The sequence below is a fragment of the Rhinatrema bivittatum genome, chromosome 8 (assembly GCF_901001135.1).
Source record: "Rhinatrema bivittatum chromosome 8, aRhiBiv1.1, whole genome shotgun sequence".
NCBI lineage: Eukaryota > Metazoa > Chordata > Amphibia > Gymnophiona > Rhinatrematidae > Rhinatrema > Rhinatrema bivittatum.
The window spans coordinates 158,499,791-158,526,076 of NC_042622.1; the positions used below are offsets into that span (position 1 = coordinate 158,499,791).

Below are 26,286 nucleotides of genomic sequence, written 5' to 3' on the forward strand. Positions count from 1 at the left end.
CTTTGCGACTGTGGTGTTCAAATTTGCTCTGATAAAGGAAAGGAAAGGAGTTAAGATGGATTCAGGTGGGATTTCTGGTAATTGATGAGAAACCCCAATGAGTGTAGCAGATTGATAGTGAGCTTTAGAGCATTGAGAGCTCCTTGCCTGGATTGGCTCTTGATTAGTTATTGCATCCATCACTGCTCTCTCCAACCCTCTTTACCGCTGTGGCAACTCCTCCCTCCGGGCCTGATGGACTGCTAGCTGCTGTGGCGTCTCTTGCCGTCTCCCTCCGGTGTCCCCTGACCGGCACGACGCTGTGGATCCGCCATGTTTCCTGATGACGTAGGGCATGCATGTGCTCCCATTGATGTACCAGCAAGGGTGCGAAACTCGGGGGCATCCCCCGAGATGACGTCATCCCGCTTCCAATAGTAAAAGGTCTCAGAAATTGCTAACAGATCAGTTAGCAAGGACTCAATGGATTCGAAGGACTCGCAAGGATTCTTCTACTACGGATTCATCCTAGCCTTACTCTGCCTCCTCGAACTTACCAGGGGTACCCACTTCCGCAGGGGCCATCGCTCTCTTTTCTTATTTCAGATTGCCATTGGGAACCGGTACTCGCTCCTCGAGGGGGCCATGTTCCTAAACACTCTGAAGATCCCTCTACTGCCTGGAAGCTATTGCAGATACAGACAATTGTGATTGCCACCACTCTCTCAGAGATTTCCCGAGACCAGGTACTCACTCCTCGAAAGCCTAACCCTTTCCAGCTACTGAGCTTTAAAGACCCTTATGTGAGTTGTCACATCTAGTTCTGGCTATGTTCATCGCATACCCTGTCTACTCACTATCTATAGTTTCTCTACAGCTCAGCAACCCTGGAATCGCTGTTCCAGTTCCTGAGGGACTTCAGCCCTGCCGGGCATATCAGCTCCTACTCTACTGCCACTCTAGTGGTTCTACTAGAACATGTCTAATAAAAGACTATCTGTGTCTGTCTCCATACCCAAAGCCTAGCCGGTGGTCCCTCTCAGGATATCCTCCTGGGGGTGCTGTCATCTGCCAATTGGCCCAAGGATCCACCTATCTACATTCCTCTACAGCTGAGTGTCCTCTCCAAGCACTCCACTGGTAACAGGAGTCATAGCATTCAAGATTGCTAGCTCCCTAGCGGTTCACAATAGATTGCCTACTCCTCTTCCTCAGGAGTCATTCTACAGATTCTAACTCCTCCCCTCTGCAGGAGTAAATCTCTCAGATTGCTAAGCTCCTCCCTTCTTGGGAGCAGTTTTCATGCAGATTGATACCTCCTATCTGATGCTCCGTCCACCAGGCATCAGATTTACAACAATTAGCCAGTCGTCCCGGTAAGGAAAGACGTGTATGCTGTTTTTGCGTAGATGGGCTGCAGCCACTGCTAGGCATTTTGTAAATACACGGGGTGCCGAGGCAAGTTCGAAAGGCAGAACCCAGTACTGAAAATGTTGATGCCCCACTATGAAACGCAGGTATTTGCAATGATGTGGGGATATGGGAATATATGCATAGGCACCTTGAAGATCCAGAGAACAGAGCCAGTCTCTTTGCTGTAGAAGGGGAAGCATGGTGCCTAGGGACACCATCCTGAATTTTTCTTTTTGTAGAAATTTGTTGAGATTGCGGAGGTCTAGGATGAGATGGAGGCCGCCTGATTTCTTTGGAATTAGAAAGTAGCGGGAGTAGAACCATCTGCCCTGCTGTGCCAGGGAAACTGCTTCCACAGCCCTTGCGCACAGTAGAGTGGACAGCTCTGACTCTAGAAGACTTGTGTGATCTCTTTGGATCCACAGAGGATTGGGTGGTGAATCTGGGGGGGTACCATGAGAAAATTTAGATGGTATCCTTGGGTTATGATGGATATTATCCATTGGTCTGTTGTAATGCAGTGCCATTTGGGTATGAAGTGGTGTGACCGACCTCCTACAGGCAAGTCTGGTCATGGATTCATAGAGTGGCTGGTGTTCTCTGGACAGGTTTCAAAATCCAGAGGCTGGGCCCGTTTGTGGGGCTGGTTGAGATTTGGAAGTCTTGGTCTGACGTGGATGTCCTATTTGAGGTGGTCTGGCTGGTCTCACGCAAGATGTAGGTAAGTAGTACTTCTGTGAGCGATAAAAAGGTCTTCTTGGATCCCTTCTCGTGGTTTTTCCAGCAGAGGAGGGAGCTTCAGCAGTGACAGTGGAAAGCTGACGCAGGGTCTCATGATGATCTTTCAATTGAGCCACTGCATCCTGTATCTTGCCGCCAAAAAGATTATCTCCAGTACATGGGAGATCAGCGAGCTTATAGAAACATAGAAATGACGGCAGAAGAAGACCAAATGGCCCATCCAGTCTGCCCAGCAAGTTTCACACTTTTTTTTTCTCATACTTATCTGTTACGCTTGGCTCTTAGTAACTTTTTGGTTCTTTTTCCCTTCCACCCCCACCATTAATGTAGAGAGCAGTGTTGGAACTGCATCTAAGTGAAATATATAGCTTAATTAGTTAGGGGTAGTAACCGCCACAATAAGCAAGCTATACCCATGCTTATTTGTTTACCCAGACTAAATAATTCAGTCCTTGTTGGTTGTTGTCTGTATATAGATCCACTTTTCTTCATTCCCCCTGCTTTTGAAGCAGAGAGTTATGCTGGATATGCATTGACAGTGAAGTATCAGACTTTCTTCCCTGCCGTTGAAGCAGAGAGTTATGCTGAATATACATTGACAGTGAAGTATCAGACTTTCTCCCCTGCCGTTGAAGCAGAGAGCTATACAGGATATGCATGATGTATCAGCCTTTCTCCCCTGCCGTTGAATCAGAGAGCTATGCTGGATATGCATTGAAAGTGAAGTATCAGGCTTATTTGGTTTGGGGTAGTAACCGCCGTAACAAGCAAGCTACTACTCCCCGCTTTTTTGTGAATGCAAATCCTTTTTTCCACGTTCCTCTTGCCGTTGAAGCTTAGAGCAATGTTGGAGTCGCATTAACCGTGTGCATGTTTATTGAATAAGGGCATTATCTCCAGGTAGTAGCAGTCATTCCCATGAGCCACCCACTCTTCATTCACGTCCTCTAGACTTATGGATCCACAGTGTTTTATCCCATGCCCCTTTGAAGTCCTTCACAGATCTGGTCTTCACCACTTCCTCCGGAAGGGCATTCCAGGCATCCACCACCCTCTCCATAAAGAAATACTTCCTGACATTGGTTCTGAGTCTTCCTCCCTGGAGCTTCAAATCGTGACCCCTGGTTCTGCTGATTTTTTTCCAATGGAAAAGGTTTGTCATTTTCTTTGGATCATTAAAACCTTTCAAGTATCTGAAAGTCTGTATCTATATCACCTCTGCTCCTCCTTTCCTCCAGGGTGTACATATTTAGATTCTTCAATCTCTCCTCATAAGTCATTTGATGATGACCATTCACCTTTTTTGGTCGCCCTTCTCTGGACTGGCCTCCATCCTGTCTCTGTCTCTTTGGAGATACGGTCTCCAGAACTGAACACAGTGGTGAGGCCTCACCAAGGACCTGTACAAGGGGATAATCACTTCCTTTTTCTTACTCGATTTCTTCCAGCCTTAAATCAGAGGCCTTAAGCCAGGCCCATCTTCTGGCACTGATTCCTGTTGCTGATACACGCGAAGCCATCTCAAAGAAATCATATGCAGCTCTGACCTCAATGTTTCCTGCCTCAAGGCCTTTCTAGAGAATGGCAGTGAAGTTCTCCCTGTTGTTGTTGGGGAAGGGAGTCTGCTATGTCCTGGACTTGCTTCCACAGATTCCTCTGGTACTGTATCATATTATAACCGATAGGCAGCTATGCGTGACACTAGCATAGAGCCCTGGAAGACTTTCCGACCTCGACCATCCAAAAACCTTTGGTCTTTTCCAGGGGGAGCTGAAGAATGAGGGCGCAATCTCTTGGCCTTCTTCTGCACAGATTCCACTACCACTGTTTGGTGAGGTAGCTGTGGCTTCTGAAAACCTGGAGGGTGTTGAACCAGATATGTTGCATCTGTCTTTCTATTAACTGGTGGGACAGTGCAAGGATGCTCCCATAGGCGATGTTGCAGGTCCATGAGTATTTCATGAACTGGAATGTCCATAATTTCCTTGGGGGCTTCTACGAATTGAAGGACTTCCAACATCTTGACACTGGTGACCTCTTCGGTGACCAGGTCAAAAGGGATAGTTTCAGACATTTCTTTTATGAAGTTAGCGAAGGAAAAGTCTTCTAGAGGGGACCGTCTCCTTTCTTCTGGAGGAGAAGGCTCTGAGAGTATGCCCTCTGTGGAAGTGTATGTGTCAACATCCTCCAATGAATCATAAGGGGGTCTCCGGTTGAGATCCCAAGGGAGGAAGAATGACTGATACTCCAGGACATGCAGGCATCGATGGCGGTCTCGATGGCCTCGATGGAGGATGCAACAGCTTTGATGGAGACTTAGGCGGCATTGATGGCATCGAAGGGAACCATGGGTGCTTCGATCCCGAGAGCCATGACGGACCAGGAACTGGTTCCGGCATCAATGGAAGCGGAGATGAAGTAGGACTAGAGCCCATGTCCTCATCCTCCGAGGACCCCAGAATGGGTATTGGGGGCTTCAGAGGTTTGGAAGGTCGACTTCGGTTCCGATGGTACAGGCTGAGTCGGAAGGGCACCAATGAGGGTGTCAAGGCAGTTGAGGCAACGGTGTAAACATCGATGGCTCTGGTGTCGGTGCTGGTATGGGGACCGGCATCGATGGCAGATGCAGGCTCCAGAAGGCATTGAGGACCACCTGGCGGACAAGGATGTTTAACTCCTCCTTGGAAGCTGGTATAGGTAGTGCAGCTATAGGAGGAAGCAAGCTAGGCCATACTGCCACCTCCATAGGAATCTGTGGGGGCTTCATTATCTGTCACAGATATCGGTGGGGAATGCCTCAGAGTCTCGGATGCAGAGGAGGATGGGGCTCCTCTCCCCGGGCCCTCTTCACAACCGGTTCAATAGCCATCGAGGCCGATGCGGTGTCGGTGCCGGCACCAGGTGTGGAATTGTGTCAGTGCCTTTGACAATGTTTCCCTCGATGCTCAGTCTGGTCCTTCTTCAGCACCGAGGAAGATGCTACCAATGCCCTCGATGGTGTCGGTGACGGACGGTCACCGCTCCTTTGCTGCTCCCGACGAGCTTTATCGATGGATTTTGAAGATGTTCCTGCTGGTGATGACTGGGTGGAAGTTGATGGAGTTAATCTTGTTTTAAAAAAAGACTCCATTTTGTCCAAACGGGCACGCCTGCCCTTCGGGGGTCATTTGAGCGCAGCTAGGGCATGTTGTATTGTACCCGAAGCTTAGCCAGAAACAGCAAAGAGAAACTCTCCTGTATAACTCGGAACATGATGGCATCATCTCTCTTCTCTGGGTGGCCATGTGTGCAGAAAAATCACTGAAAAGCAGAATCGTGCATAAACATGGAAATGAATGAAATGAAAGCACATCCCTAGAAATTAGGGATGGGCATTTGGTAGAAACGAAATAGGGAATGGGATGATATTTCCTATTTCATTTCAGATTGTTTCAGAAAGGAACAAATTAAATTCTAGCAAAATTTCATAAGAATCTTGTTTCATTTTGAAAACTTTTTTTTTTAAAAGTCATTGGACGAGCCTCGCCTAAGGATTAGGCTGAAAACAAAAGCAGGAGTCCCGGCCTACACCCGAATGTGACTATGGTGCCTCAGCCTAGGCCTAGGCCCAAAGGCTGGGCCTCACCTAGGCATAGGCAGCGACCGATGAAGGGACCATGGCCTACACCCAAAGCATATGCTGGGATCTCAGCCAGAAATCTGGCCCAATGCCAGGGCCTAGGCTAAGTCCTGAGCAACAGCCTGGGACAGGGAAATTTCCCATTGACCCCACCCTACACTTACCAAATTTGACGTCGCATCCTGACCCGGTTCTGATGCCAGGGCCTTGGCCCTTACCCAGGCCCAATGTCACAACCTGGCCTGGGTAAGGATTGAATGCTAGGGCCTTGTCCTGGACCCAGACTCACCAGCAATTTTGCTTCTTGTCTTCTCTTCTTCAAAAATTTTAATTGTTCAGTCAGCTGACAGCTTACCTTGCCATATTCAACTCCCCTTTTCTTATTAAGCAAAAAGGGGAGCCAGCTATGGAGGGGGACAGAAAAGAGGGAATCAGCATCATTGGCTTTCTTTCTCCCCCCTAGCCATTGGGCCAAAGCAGCCAGGAGCTGCTCAGCCCAACTTCATTAGAGGGAAGACTCTAAGGCCTGACCTTCTAGGAGCAATTGCCATCTTCACAAGCACATCTACCATCTGCTGGAGCCAGAGAATTACTAAGTTATATCTTCCATCTGCAGGCAGGAAAGCATAACCCATGAATCTGGATTGATCTGGTTGATGAAAAGAAAAAAACAACAGAGCAGGTTCCTCTTCCCAATAACCAGGTAAATTTACATGATTATTTTAGAATGGATATTCAGCTGCACTAACCTGGCTAATCTTGTAGCTAAAAATCTGACTAAATCTGCATGCTCAAATATTCAGTGGGTAGATTTAAGCCTTCTGTTTGTGCAATTGGGGTTATCTAGCTATATATAGTTAGTACTGAATATCACACTAAACTGGCTAAATTTGTAACCTCATGTAGTCCCTAATTTTCCTGGCTAAACTTGGGCAGTTTGCAATTTTAACTGTTCAAATGTAGCCAGTTAAAGCCATATTTTAGCATTTATAATCTAAGTGGCTTCCAAACTGTATAAAGCCACTACTGGGGCAGAAAAATCAAAAGAAAATAAAAGATTGAATTTTTATCTTTGAAAAATTATTATTAACTACTAAAAACTAAGTGACAGAGTTTTAAAGCAAAGACACACTTGAGTTCACTAATTAATAACATGAGGGATCACTGGTGAAACTCAAATTAGATCCTCCCATTTTACCCACCAATTCTGCCAGTCCACAAATGTATTACAGCTTTGTACTGATCATCCTAGGACTCAGAGAGCCTCAGTGTTGTTCTGATACCACTAGGGAGATTCTTACTTGCTTGTTGTGATCCTTGATAACAATTAAATCTGCATTTCTCTCCAGACAATATGTTCTTGAATCATTCCAGGATAAGCGTAGACCGTCAACAGGAATGTAGAGACAATGTGAAGATCTGTAGGGCACCCAGAGCGACGGACAGATTCCAAAAGCTGCCAGGAGAGTACATGAAAGCTTTACAACCAACCAAAAAAAAACCCCATTTGCAATTGTTTGCTATCAGGCTCTTCTAATTGTGGACCCTCACCCTCCATGCATAAAGAAGTTTATTAATAAAGGTTAGAATGTCCCCATCAGAAGGAAGACCTAAGCCCAGAAATAATACTCAGTATTGCTATTTCCATGGTATGCAAATGATACAAAAACATAACTCCTCCACAAAGTTACTTTTATTTTATGCTAAAAAATGCTTTGGGATTTAGGGGGATTTACATGAGTTGTTGCAGGTGTGTACCTGCTTATGTGGGTACTTTTTTTCAATAAAAAAAAATAATTCATCGGAGTTCAAAATGCAATATAAACACATTTTTCCCTCCCCAACCTAAACATGGCCACCTCCTTTAATGCAGGGGTAGGCAAACTATGGCCTGCAGGCCAGAACCAGTCTGTTTGCCCCCTGTTTGCGGCCCGCAATCTTCATTGTCTCTGGCACACTGCTGCTCTGACCCCTAACATCAGCAATGGCCCCATTAGCAGCTGGAGACAACTCAATGAGTTTTCAACATCACCTATGCCTGAAAAGGGCATTTCTAATTGATCATCTCCAGATCCTTCCATTGGTTGCAATGGTAAGGTATTGAAAATTGATGGAGATGGAGAACCTGGCACAGGCTTCACTCACAGCAACATATCGTCTCTCAGTGCATAAGCAGTACTGGGCAACTGAGGAGACCTACAGTAGTGCCATCTGTCAATACGAGGCCCTAATCAGCAGCCCCGCTCTCAGCACAACTCAGGGGCCGATGCCATACAGTGTGCTCAGCCGGGCACACTGTATAACCCACAATTGGACGCAGGTTAAATAGGCGCTAATCCACCCCTAATGCAATAGGGGGATTAATGCCTATTTAACGCACGTCTAACACGGAGAGAATAAGATAGCGCTCATCACATCCAAATGCACGTGAACTGAGGCTATTACTCATATCACTCCAAATGCAAAAAAATAAATGTGCATCTCAGACGCACATTTATCGCTCCGCTATTAACGCCTGCCCTAATGATCCAAAGACAACGACAAACCTTTCCATAGGAAAAAAATCAGCAGAACCAGGGGTCACGATTTTAAGCTCCAGGGAGGAAGATTCAGAACCAATGTCAGGAAGTATTTCTTCACGGAGAGGGTGGTGGATGCCTGGAATGCCCTTCCTAAGGAAGTGGTGAAGACCAGAACTGTGAAGGACTTCAAAGGGGCGTGGGATAAACACTGTGGATCCATAAAATCAAGAGGCCGTCAATAAAGAGTGGGTGGCTCGCCAGAATGACGGCTACTGCCTGGAGATAATACCCTTATTCAATAAACATGCACATGGTTACTGTGACTCCAACATCGCTCTAAGCTACAACAGCAAGAGGGAAATGTGGAAAAAAAAGGATTCACACCTCACAAAGTGGGGAGTAGCTGGCTTGTTACGGCGGTTACCTACCCCAAACCAAATAAGCCTGATACTTCACTTTCAATGCATATCCAGCATAGCTCTCTGCTTCAACGGCAGGGGAGAAGAAAAACTGATACTTCACGCATATCCAGCATAGCTCTCTGCTTCATCGGCAGGGGAGAAGAAAAAAGGATTCGCACTCACAAAGCGGGGAGTAGGGGGCTTGTTACGGCGGTTTACTACCCCAAACCAAATAAGCCTGATACTTCACTTTCAAAGCATATCCTGCTTCAACGGCAGGGGAGAAGAAAAACTGATACTTCACGCATATCCAGCATAGCTCCCTGCTTCAACGGCAGGGGAGAAAAAAAACAACCAATAAGGGCTGAATAACACAGTCTGGGTAAAACAAATAAGCATGGGTGTAGCTTGCTTATTGCGGCGGTTACTTCCCCTACTACCCGTAACTAATCAAGCTTGATATTTCACTTGGTTGCAGCTCCATCACTACTCTCTACATTAATGGTGGGGGTGGAAGGGAAATAGAACCAAAGAGCTAAGAGAAACAGATAAGTATGAGAAAAAAAATGTGAAGCTTGCTGGGCAGACTGGATGGGCTGTTTGGTCTTCTTCTGCCGTCATTTCTATGTTTCTATATGTTTCTATAAAAGCAGAAAAAACTGCTTTTCTGTACTTCTTTAAAAGTAAAAAAAAAAAACAAAAACCTCAGCCGGCCGCATTGAAGACCAACGCTGATATGCTCGGCATCGGTGTTCATAACCAGCAGACCGCCTGTAACCGCGGGGTCGCATTAGCAAAGAGGCGCTAAGATCGCGCAAGCGACCCTAGCGCCTCCTTGCTTGCGTGACCCCCTAATTTGTTTATTGCATGTCACCCCCCTTGCAGGTACCATGCACGCATTAAGAAAGCGGGCGCTGAAAAGTCAGTGCCCGCTTTCCGCATTTAATATTGCATCAGCCCCTCAGAAAGTGAAAGTCAGAAACAGAAGTGGGGGTGGGGAGAGAGGGCTAGATGCATGTTGTGCTGGGCTGTGCCATGTCTTGTGTGCTCTCTTTAAGAATTCAGGATGTTTGTAGACTGTCAGCTATTCTTCATCCCCTGGTATGTTAGTGGCTGCTAGAATGGAGTTAATTATTAACAATTTGTATTTTGATTCTTTTTAGACATGTGCTTATTTGTTCCTCCTGATGCAGCTTCAGCGAAACACGGTCCTGTGTCAGGGGACAGAGCTGTATTTGAACTCATATTAGTTACATATTCATTGTAACTTGGATTGAAAATCCCTTCTTTCCTTTATATAAATACTACCATTTCATTTTTTGACTTTATTAGAGTTTTTTCAGACCGCTAAACCTCCACAACACACAATTTGCTCTCCCATTTGATATATTAGTGTGTTTTGCACTCCATTCCACATTTTTTCGGGATGTGTCCTATGCCCCACAATGTATCCTACCCAGATTTTCTTGTCACACACTGTCTTTTTTTTTCTACCCTCCTAACTCTTTGTCTTCTTAAATCAATATGAATGGGAAATAGCTGTTGACAATTACACTTCAGACCAACAAGTTCTGATGATTCCTTTAAATCAGGTCACAATTTTATTCCAGTCTTTTTACCACTGATGAAAGAGTGAGGGAGCCAGTTAATTTGATCATCAAGGCGAGACCGATTGATCTCAGCTAGAAGCTTTGATCTAGAATCCTGAAAAAGCACATGATCTTGGATGTCTTGCAGAGCTGAAGCTGAGAATTTTCCAGCTTGCATATGTTCTTTGAAATGTAGGTGTTTAAGAACTATATATTTGATTTCCTCTTTGAAGGTCTGTGCAGATAGAAGCTGGAAGCCTTCATCAAAAAAGCTGAGCCTTAACTATAAGGATAGGCTGTGTGAGCATGGAGGAGTAGGCTGGATACAGGTCATTAATCAGACACTAGTTTTAAGCCTGGTAGGCTTTCCATCTCTGTAGTATTTACCACATTACAATTCTTAAAAGTTATGTGTATGGGGCATGGAAGTAACTCATTAGACCTTTAAGCTATAGCCTGCTTCAGGGGAATTCAGCTCCTATCAATTACTCTATTTCACACTTCAATTCTATTATGAAGTGTCATGATTATGAAAGGGCCACATCTTGTGGGCTCCATATTTTCCTGTGCTGTGATTTAATTGAAGGGGATATGTAACATATTACTTACTTAATATGCAAAACCCTTTCAGGAGGTAAGTAGTACCAGTGGATATATATCATTGGATTTGTGATCTCCCTTACAGGTAGCAGTTTTAGGGGTGCAAGGTTATCACAAGTAAACCAAATACATTTGCTTATGTAAGGGTAGGTAAGAGGAATCTAACATATCTTGGCCAAACCAGCATGGCAAGCAACATGCAGGACTGTATGTAGTTCAGAGAGTTATGGCTATAGGATATACTTGAAGGGACATTACTATTGTAGCAAAAAACCTTTGTATGTATATAAAATGATGGATACACACACCTAAAGCATATATACATGTAGAAAACTTTAGATGTTAAAAATAAACAACGAAGGAGGAATGACGTCACTTCTCATGACAGCAGCCTAATCTTTGGGCTCCTCGGGACCGTAGGGCTATAAGCCTGCCTTTCACGCTTAGCAACTAAAGCACCCTGGATTCAATCGGCGATGTCCTCTAAAAAGAAAACTGCTGACTTGTACAAGTTTTCGTTCTCCTGTGGCGAAGCTCTAGCAGATCACAAGCAAAACAAAATGGCATCGGACGACCCGATAGCCGAAATGGAGGAAGCCGATGGAGACACACCATTTTGGATAGCGCATACCCCACCAGGTCAGAAATGCGAGAGTGGTTTGGGGAACTTCGGCAGGACATTAAAATTATAAAGTGGAAGTCTCTGCTCTAATTGCCGAAAATCCGGGACGACACTGCAGAACTTGGTCGTCGGGTCAAAGAGGCAGAGATCCGGCTGAACACACAAGGGGAGGGGTGGCATTCTCTGCAAAAAGAGCATGCTGGCCCTACAGAAGACCTGCCAAAATCTTGCGGAGAAGCTTGAGGACATAGAAAACCGCAGCTGGCACAGCAATTTAAGAATAAGAGGAGCTCGGGAAATGGAAGAATATGCTGATTGTACTGCGAGACGACAGCGTATCTGGCATTGGGAAGGCCATGATATCGCCATTTTCGCGGACCTTGCAACTGCTACCTTGAAAAAGCGCCAGGAGTTCCAGTGTATCACCACCAAACTTATTGAAGCCAACATCCGCTATTAATGGATGTTTCCAGGAGGGCTCTCCTTCATGTTACAAGGTACTACTCATCGCGCTAAGACGGTGCAGGAAGCGGCTGAGATGCTAAGGGCGGCCGACATTTCTGTCAACATTCCCCAAGCGCTGCTCAGCGAATCAGTATCCTCTACCCGCATGGCAGCTTTCCAACCCTGATGGCAATGAGTAACAAAGGGAATAAGGCGCCTGCAGAGAAGCCCAGCAGATTGTGAAGGTGGCGAAGCCCCTGCTTGATGGGACAAAGTGTTATACATATGGATTTTCGTCCAGATAAATTCTGGGAGAAAGCCACACTGCAGGTGACTATCAGACAGGAATCTCAATTGCCACTTCTTCTGTTTTAAAAGTTCAGGTTCAACATAGCCTTACTACTGTCGGAAAGGCAGTTCTAATTGAAGTAAAACTGCAAGCCCAAACCGGGTGTCATGAGGAGTGTCGAAAGACTTCCTACATGGTTCTCAGAAGCACAGAGAGAGTGCTTCGGTTTGTGGAGGAGGGGAAGGGAGGAGGAGGGGGTGGGATCCTTGGGAGGCTACTGCGAAGGTACTTGTGTGTACTATGAAGGGATGGGTAATCATGATACTTATGGATGACAATTTATTGGACGAGAGGATGGAGGGGTGGTTTTCTATGCAATGGCTACTATTAATTTTTTTTCCCTGAATGTAAAGGGTCTAAACAACCCAAGAAAGAGGAGATTGCTGTTTAAAGAGCTAGAGCGCATGGGAGCGGATGTGGTTCTCCTTCAAGAGACACATCTGCGGAAACGATATCAAGGTCTGATGAGGCATCCGAAATTCCCCTACCAATACTGGGCAGTGACCTCTGTAACTTCTAAATACTCAGGAGTGGGGATCCTGATACACAAAAACCTTCAATTTGTGCTTGAGGAGCTTTATGCCGACCCTTTGGGTAGACTATTATTGGTTAAGCTCACTGTGGGCGGGGAACATCTTTTCTCTGATTTCTATTTATGGACCAAACACACGTAAAGTGGAATTTTACCAATCTCTTCCTCAGACCTTGGCGTCAAGGGTGGAGGGACAATTAATCATTGGGGGAGATTTTAAACTGTCACTCAATCCCAGTCTAGATACCTCTCCCGGTACTAGCTCTGAACCAAACTGGCTCGGTCTGCTTTAAAAACTCTCATGCGCAGCCAGGGCATAATGGGTATATGGCGATCTCGTTACCCGAGGTCGAGGAACTACACTTATTTCTCCGCTCCACATGGCAGCTATTCCCGGATAGATCTATTTATGTGCAGTGCGAGTTTACTCCCCAGGGTCAATAAGGTGGATATTGAACCTATCATTTGGACTGACCATACCCCTGTCTGGTTCACTCTACAGATTAACTATGATAGAAGCAATAGGCTTTGGAGACTCAATGATTCCCTTCTTAAGGACTCCAATACGTGTCACAGGTTGAGTCTGATATTAAGGACTATTTAGCAATGAATGACTCTGGGCATGTAAACTCTATGGTGGTGTGGGAATGTTTGAAGGCGGTGCTTCGAGGGAAATTCATCGCACGGGCATCCTTCTTAAAAAAAACAACGGGAGAGTGAACGAGTAAGGAGATGGAGTGAATTCACAAACTCGGGGATCAATCTCAGGTTTTTTCTGCACAATTGGAGGATCTTAGAATCCGCATTTCCTCACTGGACACACAGGCTATAGCCCACCAGCTGGAAAAAACACAACAGAAATATTTTGAAGGAGGTAATAAGGCGGTAAAAGTGTTAGCCCAGCTTTTAAACTGGAGGCAAGCTCAGACTACTATCATAAAGATAAAGAGTCAGGAAGGGGTAGTGCTGACGGATAATACGTCCATAAGGCAGAGGTTCCATCAATTCTATTTTGAATTGTACGCAAGGGACGATGCAATAGATCCAGGAGATATAGACAGATATCTTGAAAATACCCTACTCCCAGAGCTTGAGGAATCCCAACAAAACATAAAAAATTGGGATATATCAGAGCCGGAAGTTTTTGCGGCTATACAATTCCTCAAACTAGGGAAATCCCTGGGACTTGATGGCTACACTGGGCGGTTCTATCAAATTTTTCCCAGACAGCTAGCGCCTGTAATGGTAAAATTTTTCCAAGCCTTGAAAGAGGGAGTCCCACTTTCGGCATCCGCAAACACAACTGGTTTCCAGTGTGCAAACATACAAATCACACATTTAAATACAAATTCAGGCAGCCAATTTCGGCAGCCGAAATCAGTATAAAAGTATAAAAGAAAAGTTCAAACACACAAACTTATAGGTGACATCATCAATTATGATAATCAGCAGAGCACCCTAGGGTGCTAGTACCTAGGATCCGAGGAGGATACAATGATTGGCTAAGGGGTTTGGCTTAGAGAAGCCATATTAAAGCGGGAATAGAGAGAGACGCCGGATTTTAAAGTGAAGGCGCCGCTCATGCAAAGGTTTCAGATGCAGTAATAGTAAGTACCGCATACTTGAACAGTGGTTTAGCACTAGTTATACGTAATGTAAGATGAAATTGACTCATTATTTAAATGTTTTAGCAGGAGTCAAGTGCTTTTTTGAATGGCAAATCTGTAAACCAGGATATCAAAAGGGTTTCCCGTGGCCCCTGAAGCAGGCAGCAATCTGCCAAAACATGGCCCTTGTCGGGAAAGCGGAAGAGGACCCCCATCAGCAGCGGCAATAAATAAGCAGACACTAAGTTAAGTGGCTTTTTAAAACAAGAATTTACAGTTGAAATCGGGTCTGCCCGCAGAACGGGAGCGCCACAAAGCACTATTCTTAAAAAGGCATAGAAAAAATATTAAAAAAGAAAATAGAAAAAAAGTTTTGTCAAGTAAATATTAAAGAATAAAACCGCGGGAGCTAGCCCACAGGGTCAAGCCAAGATAGACGCTGACGCTACGCTAGCTACCGCACAAAAGAAACCACGCAACAAGAGGTTCCCTTGAATGTTTGTTGGTTGTAGAGTTATTGGACAAGGGAACGAGGTTGGTTATTGATTAGTATCAGAGCTATTTGACAGACTACAAGGAGCTCAAATCTTTTCTAAATTGGATCTGAAAGGAGCCTACAATTTACTTCACATTTGAGCTGGTGATGAGTGGAAGATGGCCTTCAACACTCGGGATGGCCACTTTGAATATCTAGTGATGCCCTTCGGCCTGTGCAACACCCTGGTTGTCTTTCAAAATTTAATGAATGACATTTTCCGGGATTTCCTCTATAAGTGTGTTGTTATTTACTTGGATGACATCTTGATTTTCTCTCAAGACATGACCACTCACCTGGAGGATGTTAAGAGAGTACTACAGAGGCTCCGTGAGAACCATCTCTATGCCAAGCTATCCAAATGTGAATTTCACAAAGAGTCCGTGCCTTTCCTAGGCTACATCGTCTCCAACCAAGGCTTTCAAATGGATCCACAGAAGCTGGAGAGTATCCAGAAATGGGCGCAACCCACCAGGTTAAAAGCTCTCAGGCGCTTCTTAGGTTTCACCAACTATTACAGGACCTTCCATCAAGAATTACTCTTCACTTATAGTGCCGCTTACAGCTATGACGAAGAAAGGTGCCAATGTTGCTAATTGGACTCCAGAGGCTATAGCCACATTCCAGAAACTAAAAGATGCCTTTTCAAGCAAGCCGTGTCTTCGATACCCAGATCCCTCCAAGCCTTTCAGCGTGGAGGTCGATGCCTCAGACGTTGGTGTAGGGGCCATATTAAGCCAGGCTGGTGATTCAAAGGTTCCACAACCATGCTCATTCTTCTCCCGTCGCTTCTCTCCTGCAGAGAAAAATTACGGAATAGGAGATAAGGAGCTTCTGGCTATGAAGCCCAACATCAAGTAATGGTCTTCACAGACCATAAGAATCTGGAGTACCTCCGCCACGCACAGCGCCTGAATCATTGACAAGCCAGATGGTCTCTGTTTTTCAACAGATTCAACTTTGTGCTCAAATATCGCCCTGGAGATAAGAATATCAGAGCTGACACTCTATCTCGCTCATTCCTCTCTGAGGACATTCCAGAGGAACCGCAACAGATCATTGACCCAGAAAAGGTCATATTGGCAGCTACCCACTCAGTACCTGCAGGAAAGACCATCGTACCCAAGAACCTCAGAAAGAAATTATTGGCTTGGGCCCACGACTCTAAACTTTCAGGACACCCTGGCCAACATAGAACCCTGTCTAAACTTCAGACCTATTACTGGTGGCCCACCATGAAGGAAGACACATTCTCCTATGTCGCTTCCTGCGCAAACTACGCTAAACAGAAGATGCCACCGGGTTGTCCATGGGGGTGTACTCCAACCCTTGCCAGTGCCAGAAGAACCATGGACACATATTGCCATAGACGTCATGGTCGATTTACCATCTTCAGGAGGAAATAACACCATTTGGGTAACCGAAGATCGGTTCTCGAAGATGGCTCATTTTGTGGCTCTCCCAGGCTTACCCAATGCCATGGAGCTCGCCAAGCTATTCATTACGCACATCTTCCGCCTGCATGGCTTGCCTAAGCACATAGTCTCCGATCGAGGAGCCCAATTGACGGCTAACTTCTGGAAGGCACTATGTAAGAAGTTTGATATTTCCCTCAACTTCACATCGGCATATCATCCTCAATCCAACGGGCAAACAGAGAGGATGAACAGGACCCTCAAGCAGTTCATTCGTGCCTACGTGAACACTCGCCAGAATGATTGGAGTGAACTGTTGCCCTGGGCAGAATTTGCCATTAATTCTCATCCAGCAACATCCACTGGATCAACCACTGCCACTTCCGTTATCAGTGTCGTCCCCGGCAGCTCAATCTACTGCCAAAGATATCCAACAACTTTGGATTCAGACAAAAAAAATGCTTGTTAAAGCAGGACTTCGAGCAAAGAAAGGATATGATGTTCATCACTGTAAGGCTCCAGACTTTAAGCCTGGTGATAAAGTCTGGCTTTCCACGAAGCACTTAAGACAAACTTCCTTCAACTCACTTTGCTCCGCGTTTGGTTGGACCATTTCCCATTCTCCGACGACTGGGCAATCTCATCTACAGTCTGAAGCTACCATCTACTTTAAAGATCCACAATGCATTCCACGTCTCACTATTGAAGCCATTGATCCTTGGTGAGTTCTCCAACAAGATACCTGATGGTACATCTATAGATGCAGAAGAAGACATTGAATATAAAGTAGACGCAGTTCTCGATGTGAGAAGACGAGGCAGAGTATGGGAAAACCTCCTGTCATGGGATGGGTTTGGCCCTGAAGAAAATTCTTGGACACCAATGTCTAATATCCTGGATAAAGAGATACTACAGGACTTTCATCACTTGCATCCTCAAAAACCAAGACCTGGTAGGAAACAGCGTGGACACCCTTTGAAGGGGGGTACTGTTGCGTCCGTCGGTCCTCGACGGACGCAACAGTACCCCCCATTTGCCTCAACTTATTCATGGCTCCTCCCACTTACCTGGGCAAGATGGCTACCACCACGTCTATAAGCCGACCTCTCTGGCATCCCCGGAATGGCTATGGTGCAGCCTCCCGCCATTGTTCCTCCCAGGTACCTACTAGGGTAGTGTGCGCAACCCACATCTTTGTACCACCCTTGACGCGAACCTCGAGGGCGTTCCCTCATGCTGACATCATGCCATCCGTGTATATTATCTTCACTCATTTGCTAGCTCCCCGAGTTAGCAAGGACTCGAATCCGCTCTTGTCTACACTACTCTGCCGCTTCTGTGCTGCCGCAGGAAGCTCTCTCTCTCTGCCCTTCAGGGTTTATGCTAACCTGGGTACCCGCTCCTTGGGGGCCCTCTGCTTTATTTCAGATGCCTTACAGGGAACAAGTACTCGCTCCTCGAGGGCCTGCTCTACCTGCCTCGGTGCCTGTACCTTCTACAACAGACCTGGTGGAATCGCATATCAACAGCAAACACCTAGTGAGTACTCTAGCTCTCAGTCTATCTCATCCACAGTATCTCCTTGCTGGGAGACCTGATGAGGAACCTCCTGACGTCATCAAGGAGAGAAGGGCTCCCTCTGCCGAGGTCCCTGAGACTGCAACTACGAGACTGCCTCACTACTGCCACCTCTTGTGGTTCTCTTCAAGCTGTTTAATAAAAGAATTCTTGTGTTTGTGTAGTAAGAGTCTAGCCCAGTGCTGTGGCTCCTCCCTGTGGGCGTGGTCACCTCCACAGCACCCAAGGATCCACACACACACATAATTACAACAGGCACTTCTCTTCAAAACTGTCACTCTTTGCATACAACATACTACTTATGGTGACTGAACCTGAGTCTTCTCTCCCACATTTTACTGCAGCATTAGAGGGCTTTAGTAAGGTTTCGGGCTTCCGGATTAACTGGGAGAAGTCAGAGATACTCAATATTTATTTATTTATTTAAAATCTTTTCTATACAGTTGTTAAACGTGTGCCATCACAACGGTTCACAATAAGGCACAAAAACTATATGTTGTATAAAGTGTCTGGAATTCTAACTCTTAAACATGTGCCATTAAAGTACTGTAACATAATTTCACAATACAATATTATTTGGTGGGTGTTATAAGTCATGTCCAGTTTCCTCTTGCTCAGCTATAAGATATAGTACTACTTAACTCTAGTTCTTTGTTGTTTGAAAATAAAAGGGTTTAGAATATGAAAAAATATCCCCGCCGCCTTAGAGATGGTTCTCAAACAAAGATATAGATTCAAATGGGCTGCGTATAAATTGAAATATCTCAGAGTCGATATTAGTGCCACACAAGATTTATTTATCTTGAACTATGATACATTGTGGTCCAAGATAACTAAGGAGTTGGAGGAATGGAACAGATATAAGATATCCTGGATAGGCCGCATAGCTGCCGTAAAAATGACGGTTCTCCCTAAAATGTTATATCTTTTTCAGACATTACCAATTGACATCCCTCGAAAGCGAGTGGCTCAATGGCAAAAGCGGTTATTGATTTATGTGTGGGGTGGTAAACACTCGAGAAGAGCTCGCAAAATTCTTTACAAGTCTAAAATATAGGGAGGCCTGGGTGTTCCCGATCTTCAGAGATACTATCTGGCTGCTAGGTTTAAAGTGTTCATAGATTGGCATCGGCAGCTTCCACAGAAGCCCTGGTACAATTTAGCCAGCAACTCATAAGTGAGGTTCCCTTGTCCAGTCTGCTCTGGCAGCCCAAGAACACCTGGATCAATAGTCCGGATGCCATTCTTCCCCCTACTATGTTGCTATCACTCCACTTATGGACAGCCAGGAAATCTACACTGGTGGGTACCTGGAATACCATCTTGGTACTTATCTATACACCAATAATAGCTTTACCCTGGGGTATAGATCACTCATCTCCCGGAAATGACAACTAAAGGGGATTTCTAAGTGGGCCCACATATGGGGGATGGGAGGTCTTATGCCGTTCCCTGCTCTCCAACTGAAATACAAACTGAAGGGGCCCAATCTATTTTTGTATTTACAATTCCGTCATTTTGCTCACAGTACACAGCTTCGTGGTCATCTACAACAAGGAAGCTGATTTGAATGTATCTATGTCACAGCAGGACTGGGAGATGATTTTCAGGCACCCTGGCAGGGGTTTGATTGCGTCCTATATGATTGAGAACTCCTTAAAACTGCTTCTGAGATGGTATTATTGCCCGACACGTCTGCATCGCATGTTACCAGCAGTTTCCGACCAGTGTTGGAGGGAATGCGGTAATACTGGTAGTTTTCTCCACATGTGGTAGGACTGTCCCATTCTCTCTACTCTATGGGTATCCATAGAAGCATGGACCCACTTGATATGTGGGACTTCAGTAAAGATTCTGCCTCAACATGCTCTTCTCGGGATGCCCTTGTTCCCTGGCATGGACAGTGACAATAGACTGGTAAACTATATCTTTACAACTGCCAGGTTTGCAATAGCAAAGAAATGGAAATCATCTCGGATTCCTACACTCGCCGAAATTCAAGCTAAACTTGAGACTGTATACCGTCTGACAGAAATCACAGTGCATGTCAAGAAAACTTATGGAAAATTTCGGGACACTTGGCATCCATATGGTCGATGGAAGAAGGGTCTCCATGGACCCGTTGCCGTATGAGGGGTTTCTTTACATTTACATTTCTATCATGGTACATTCATGGGGTTTCCCTTATATTTCCCATATGTCTTATATTTCATATCTATTGTTGTCCTGGAGCACTGTGGTGCCATTTCCTTTTCGCATTCATTCATTCATTCATTCAATCATCCAATTATTCATTACACATACGCAGTAGCATGGGTCGGGGGGGGGGGGGGGGGGGAAGGTCCTGGGGGGGGGGTCTTTGTTTCATTAGGGTCATAATAATGACTATGACTCAAGGCTTTTTGATAATGTTTGTTTTAATTGCTCTCTGTTTTGAGTATGGTTCTCAGTTATCAGTGTTATGTATTTGCAATGCTTATTCAGTCATTATGCTCTATACGTGTAAAGGACTGTACTGTATATCATACTGCACTACTTTTGAATTTGTTCCAGGTTACACGTGTATTATTGTGATCTGACAATAAATAAAAACAATTAAATTTAAAAAATAAAAATAAATAAATAACAAAACTATTTGCAACCTATTTACAATATGAAACAAAAAGGGACAGGAGTGGGGCAATCTAGGGTACAAATATTTACAGAAACAAGGCCCATGAAATTTGGAAGGTTGGGTGCATCAGACTGGTCAATGTGATGGGAGCCTTCTAGCTATAAAGCTGTACTGTCTCAGTGAGATGCTTGCTGTTGCATCTCACCGAGGTGGCCCACCACATCAAGCAGACTCCTGAGCCCACTGAGTTCATCACCTGGAGAGCATGCTCCAGATGATGAACCTGATTCAGGAGCCCTAGGCAAGTCAGCAAATGATGGTGGAAGAGGTAGAGGGTGATTCATGCCTCCCTCAGTAAGTAAAGGATGGTTAGTCTGAGTCCCGATATCCCTATGTTCCTGGACAAAATAGGGAGGTGGGCCTAGGAGAGGTATGGTTTCTTCTTGGGGCCCTGGGCCCACCTGTTGGGGGTGGAGGGGGCTGGAGAGCAACTGCTGGGTACCCTGGGGGTAGAGGAGGTGGGCAAGGAGTGTTCTGCTCCTCCCCAGTGGTGGCATTAACTGACTGTGCAGGAGAAATCAGGATCTCGCCACCGCTGTCTTCCTTCTTTTCCTCCTCCTCTTCTTGTCCCTCCTCCTCCGATAGTGACAATGAGTTGTTATCTGTGAAGAGAACAGCAAATATGTATTATTAAGTGTGCTCAATTTCTCCAGGGTGTGATGTGTAAGATCGTACAGGCAGTTAGAGAGCATTATTGCTATTTTGGGAGGATGGTAGACAAAAGGAAGTGCTCCAGCTAAGGGACAACCATGGCAAATAGGTGGTGGAAAGGCCATACTGTGGTTCCTTGACATACAGAAGCTGATTTCAATGGTATATAACTTGATGGTGCCTGGCTCGTGATATGGGTAAAAAGATAGACTCTGTGTCATGATTTTAAGCATTGGATTGTGGTCTACATAGCAAAAAAAGCCAGGTAGCTTCAAAATGTGTCATGTAGAGGCATGCAATATCTGAGGCAGGGTAGCACCCATGGCAGTACCTTTCATTTGCAGGAAAAAAAAAAAAACACCTTGGAAACAGAAAAAGATTTTTGTTAGGGCAAGGCAGATATGATCTACCAAAAAGATAGTGGGTACACGTTGATCTGGAGGCCTCCGATCTAACACAGACTCAACAATGGTGATAGCAGATTCTTGTAGAATATTTGTATACAGCGACTCCTTACCCAATGTCACAAGAATATAAGAATTTACCATACTGGGTCAGACCGAGGGTCCATCAAGCCAGGCATCCTGTTTCCAACAGTGGCCAATCGAGGTCACAAGTAACTGGCAAGTAAAAAAACATTAAAGATCCCATGCTACTAATGCCAGTAATAGCAGTAACTATTCCCTAACTTGATTAATAGCAGTTTACGGACTTCTCCAGGAAGTTATCCAAAACTTTTTTTAAACACAGCTACACTAATTGCCCTAACCATTTCCTCCATCAATGAATTCCGGAACTTAATTGTGCATTGAATGAAAAAGGATTTTCTCTGATTTGTTTTAAATGTGCTACTTGCTAACTTCATGGAGTGCCACCTAGTCCTTCTATTATCTGAAAGAGTAAATAATCGATTCACATTTACCAGTTCTAGTCTTCTCATGATTTTATAGACCTCTATCATATCCCCCCTCAGCCATCTTTTCTCCAAGCTGAACAGCCCTAACCTCTTTAGCCTTTCCTCATAGGGGAGCCATTTCATCCCCTTAATCATTTTGGTTGCTCTTCTCTGTACCTTCTCCAGTACAACTATATCTTTTTTGAGATGTGGAAACCAGAACTGCACACAATATTCTAGGTACGGTCTCACCATGGAGTGATATAGAGGCATTATGACATTCTCCATTTTATTCACCATTCCCTTCCTAATAATTCCTAACATTCTGTTTGCTTTTTTGACTGCCACAGCACACTAGGCTGCTATTTCAATATATTATCCACTATGATGCCTAGATGGGTGGTAACATCATGTAACTACAGCATAGGTTATTTTTCCCTATATACATCACCTTGCACATTAAATTTCAATTGCCATTTGGACACTCATTCTTCTAGTCTCGCAAGGTCATTTGTCCCAAGATGTTAATCAAATGACCAGAATCCCATACTGTATTACAGATATAGCAACTGGCTGTTGCCCTTTTTATAGGCCACATTGCCCCCCATGCTCATCCTGTCCTTACCCCACCTCCAGACTCTGGAGACGCTCCTAGTGACCCCATATACATCCTGATCTGACTCTACATGCCCTACCCACATTCTACTTACACCACATAAGTAGGAAGCTCCGCAGTTGAACAGGCTTTACAACCTTTCATGCTCCATCACCAGGGATGCCAGGCAGTTGATGCCCCTAGCGATGAAGTTGGGCTGCCGTGCAGAATCCAGCATTGCTGCAATAACATGACCTTGAAGAACCAGATGTTGCGCATCACAGAAGTGCGCAAATTTTCATGTAAACCACAAACTACGTACAAACGTATGTAAAAAACCATGCAAAATACTGCACATATAGCTTCATGAATTTTAGATTGTGCATGTGCATTTGCAAACATGATATATTTTATTTATTTTAAAATATATGTTACCCACCCATCCAACGTTCAGGGCGAGGTATATCAGAATATACATAATTTATAAAAACAAAATTACATAAAAGCACGATAAGTAAAATACATAGTAAAACATACATATAAAATAGATGTGCATTAGTGTACAAGCCCATTTGCGCTTACATTTGGGCTCATGCGCAATTATTTTAAAGTTATCCTCCTTATGGGAATAATGTGTACTATGAGTGTACACTAAAACGTAACTTTAAAAAAAAAAATAATTTTGTCAAAATTTCTATTTCAAATTATGATATGAAACAAAATAGGCAAATTTTGTTTCATTTTTAAAAACTAAATAAACAAAATAAACATTAAAATGAAAGTCGTGAGGAATTCCCCTAAAAATAAATTTAAAAAATGTTTTACTTCTCCCCACCCCCAATCTCTACAACCTTACTAACTACCTCCTACCCTCTTTTTTGGCCCTCGCTGTACAATTTCCCTATCTTCTCGTTCTCTACTCCAGGAAGACAAATTCTTGCATTGATACTAGAACTGGAAATAGATTTCTTTTTCTTTGTGATTATAAATGATCTTCAATCAATGTTACTGTAACTGATTTAAACTGGATTTTAATCTGCTTTGAGGCCATTCTTGGCATAAGGAAGAGTATTAAATGTTCATAAAAAAAAATAACAATACAACATTTATTGTAGTTCTGTATATTGTGACCTGTGAAATGGAAAGCACATCTTCAAAGAGAAACCCCTCTTGGAGTTTCCCTTTGAAACGTGGGCCAGCGTGTGAATCGGAACCGGTATCGGTTCTGATTCCGGTTCCGATTCACATCGTGAAATTTTTATCTTGCAGTCCGATCAGGTTTTTTTTTTTTTTTAATCGGCTGCGCCTGAGCTGATAACCAAAAAATACAGCCGACTCTTTAAAATGAGTTTGTTAGTATCCCCCCACTCTCCGGACCCCCCCCCCCCCCCCCCCAAAATTTTTAAATACCTGGTGGTCCAGCGGGGGTTCCGGGAGCATTCTCCTGTGCTTGGGCCGTCGGCTGCCAGTAAACAAAATGGCACCGATGGCCCTTTGCCCTTAGCATGTGACAGGGTATCCGTGCCATTGGCCGGTCCTGTTCCAAACTACGTAAGTAGGTTCGAATGTGGACTCTTGGTCCAGAGGGTACTCACCAAGGCGCTGGCCTGATGAGTTCTTCTCTGGAAGGGGGAATGACGAGGTCTAGGCGGACGTTAAAGGCAGATCCAGATCAAAGCAGAAGTCAAGGCAGGCGGCAGGCAAACACAAGTCCAGGTCCAAGCAGAGGTCAATGCAGGCGGCAGACAAACACAAGTCCGGGTCCAAGCAGAGGTCAAGGCAGGCGGCAAGCAAACACAAGTCCAGGTCCAAGCAGAGGTCAAGGCACGTGGCAGGCAAACAAGTCCAGGTCCAAGCAGAGGTCAAGGCAGGCGGCAGGCAAACACAAGTCCGGGTCCAAGCAGAGGTCAAGGCAGGCGGCAGGCAAACACAAGTCCGGGTCCAAGCAGAGATCAGGGCAGGCGGCAGGCAAACACAAGTCCAGGTCCAAGCAGGGTCACAGCAGGCGAACAGAGAAGCACAAGAAGCAGCCACTCTGGAACCTTGTTGCGAAGGCAACTGCTAAGTCCCAGGGAGAGGTTTAAATCTCCCTGGGTGATGACGTCATCTTCCGGGGCCGGCCCGGCCCTCGCGCCCTGGCCCCTTTAAGAGGCGGGGTTTTCCGCAGTCTCCCCAATGCTGCTGTACTAACGCCGGAGAAGTCGCATCGCGGCCCGTGTGCTGCCCGCTGCGCCGAAGGACGGTCCCGTTCCGCCGCACAGAGAGAGGTAGGGGGTCCTGGCCGAGGGTTTCCCCGGTCAGAAGTCGTAACAGGTCCCTGTCACATGGTAGGAGCAATGGATGGCCAGCACCATCTTTAAAACGATATTTTCAATCGTCAGATAAATGATTCACATCCCTAGTATTCACATCTGTTCACACTTGCTATAAAGTTGATGCAAATGTCCCTGTAGAAAGTATATGCAGGCATTTCAAATGCAGGTGTTTTCTTTCATCCAACTTAACTCCGCTCCCTTCTCCATTACTTTTTTTATGTGGAAAAAAGTGCCTGGTCTGTGAACAGCATGGTTACTTTTAACCATAGTGGGAGGGGGGGGGGGGGAGGGGAGGGGAGAATTTTCAGCTGGGTTTTTTACATGATTAAAGAGCTGTTACTCATGTAAAAAAAGCTTGGAAAAATCTCCTCTATTGTTTCCAAAATGAGAAATGTGCATGCAATACAATATAATTTTCCATGCACTTATAATAATGCAATGAGAATGTTATAAATCATGCTGTGCATATGGACATATAATCTATAGAATACAGTGGTGATAACTGCCCTACATATTCTCACCATAGGAAGCCAGTAGTGCTAGCTCCAGTAAGGTTCTCACCCTTTCCTGCCAGCATCTTCCTTCTACCATCTTCACAGGAATTGGCTGCTGTGACAGATGGGATATCTGTATTGAAAAAAAATATTGCAAATCTTTATTTTTCATGAACTTTCTCTGATGTGGTTTCAGAAATGTGCACACACCATCTTTAGATAACTCTTATGTTGGTCCAATAAAAACCTGCAGAGAAGTCAATTTACTCCAGGAGCTAGATGACTATTAGAATTCTGCATTCCATACACTAAACTCCAAATAAAGATGTACCTTTTCAGAGGTTTAGATGGGAAGCAAGCAAATAAAAATCAGGGATTCTATAGACAGACTGGCTGAATCCACCTAAGTGGATTTTCAGCCAGCTAAAAGTATGCATATACAATGCTTGTACTTTTAGTTATTTTCCATGAAGTGCAACAAGGTTGGGAGAGAAAACTATGAGCATACATTTCATTTTAAATTAGCAGATGGACAAGGGTACCTGTCTCATTAACGTGTATATGTCTCTGGACTGAGCAGCACAAGGACTTTAAATTACTTAATAATGACAATCTGCTTTTAAGCTCCATGCAGGGAAAATATCCATCAACTATGACAGCCCTTTACTGAGATAAAAAGGATTTATAGAAAGAAAACCTGCAGAGAACTGACAGTG

At 44.8% G+C, this 26,286-nt stretch overlaps 2 long non-coding RNA genes across 2 annotated transcripts in view; both read right to left on the minus strand.

Moving 5' to 3' along the window:
• LOC115097791 overlaps positions 1 to 25,692 on the minus strand; it is a 36,906-nt gene extending 11,214 nt beyond the window's left edge. Inside the window, exons 1-2 of the long non-coding RNA XR_003858334.1 lie at positions 25,598 to 25,692; positions 7,054 to 7,208 (exon numbers count right to left, since the gene is read on the minus strand). This is a non-coding gene — a long non-coding RNA (uncharacterized LOC115097791). The remainder of the gene's footprint in view (positions 1 to 7,053; positions 7,209 to 25,597) is intronic.
• Positions 20,618 to 24,510, minus strand: LOC115097790. Its single transcript, XR_003858333.1, has 3 exons — positions 24,357 to 24,510; positions 22,877 to 23,016; positions 20,618 to 21,222 (listed from the first exon to the last, which is right to left on the minus strand). It is a non-coding gene; the product is annotated as an uncharacterized LOC115097790 (long non-coding RNA).
• Positions 25,693 to 26,286: the final 594 nt, after the last annotated feature.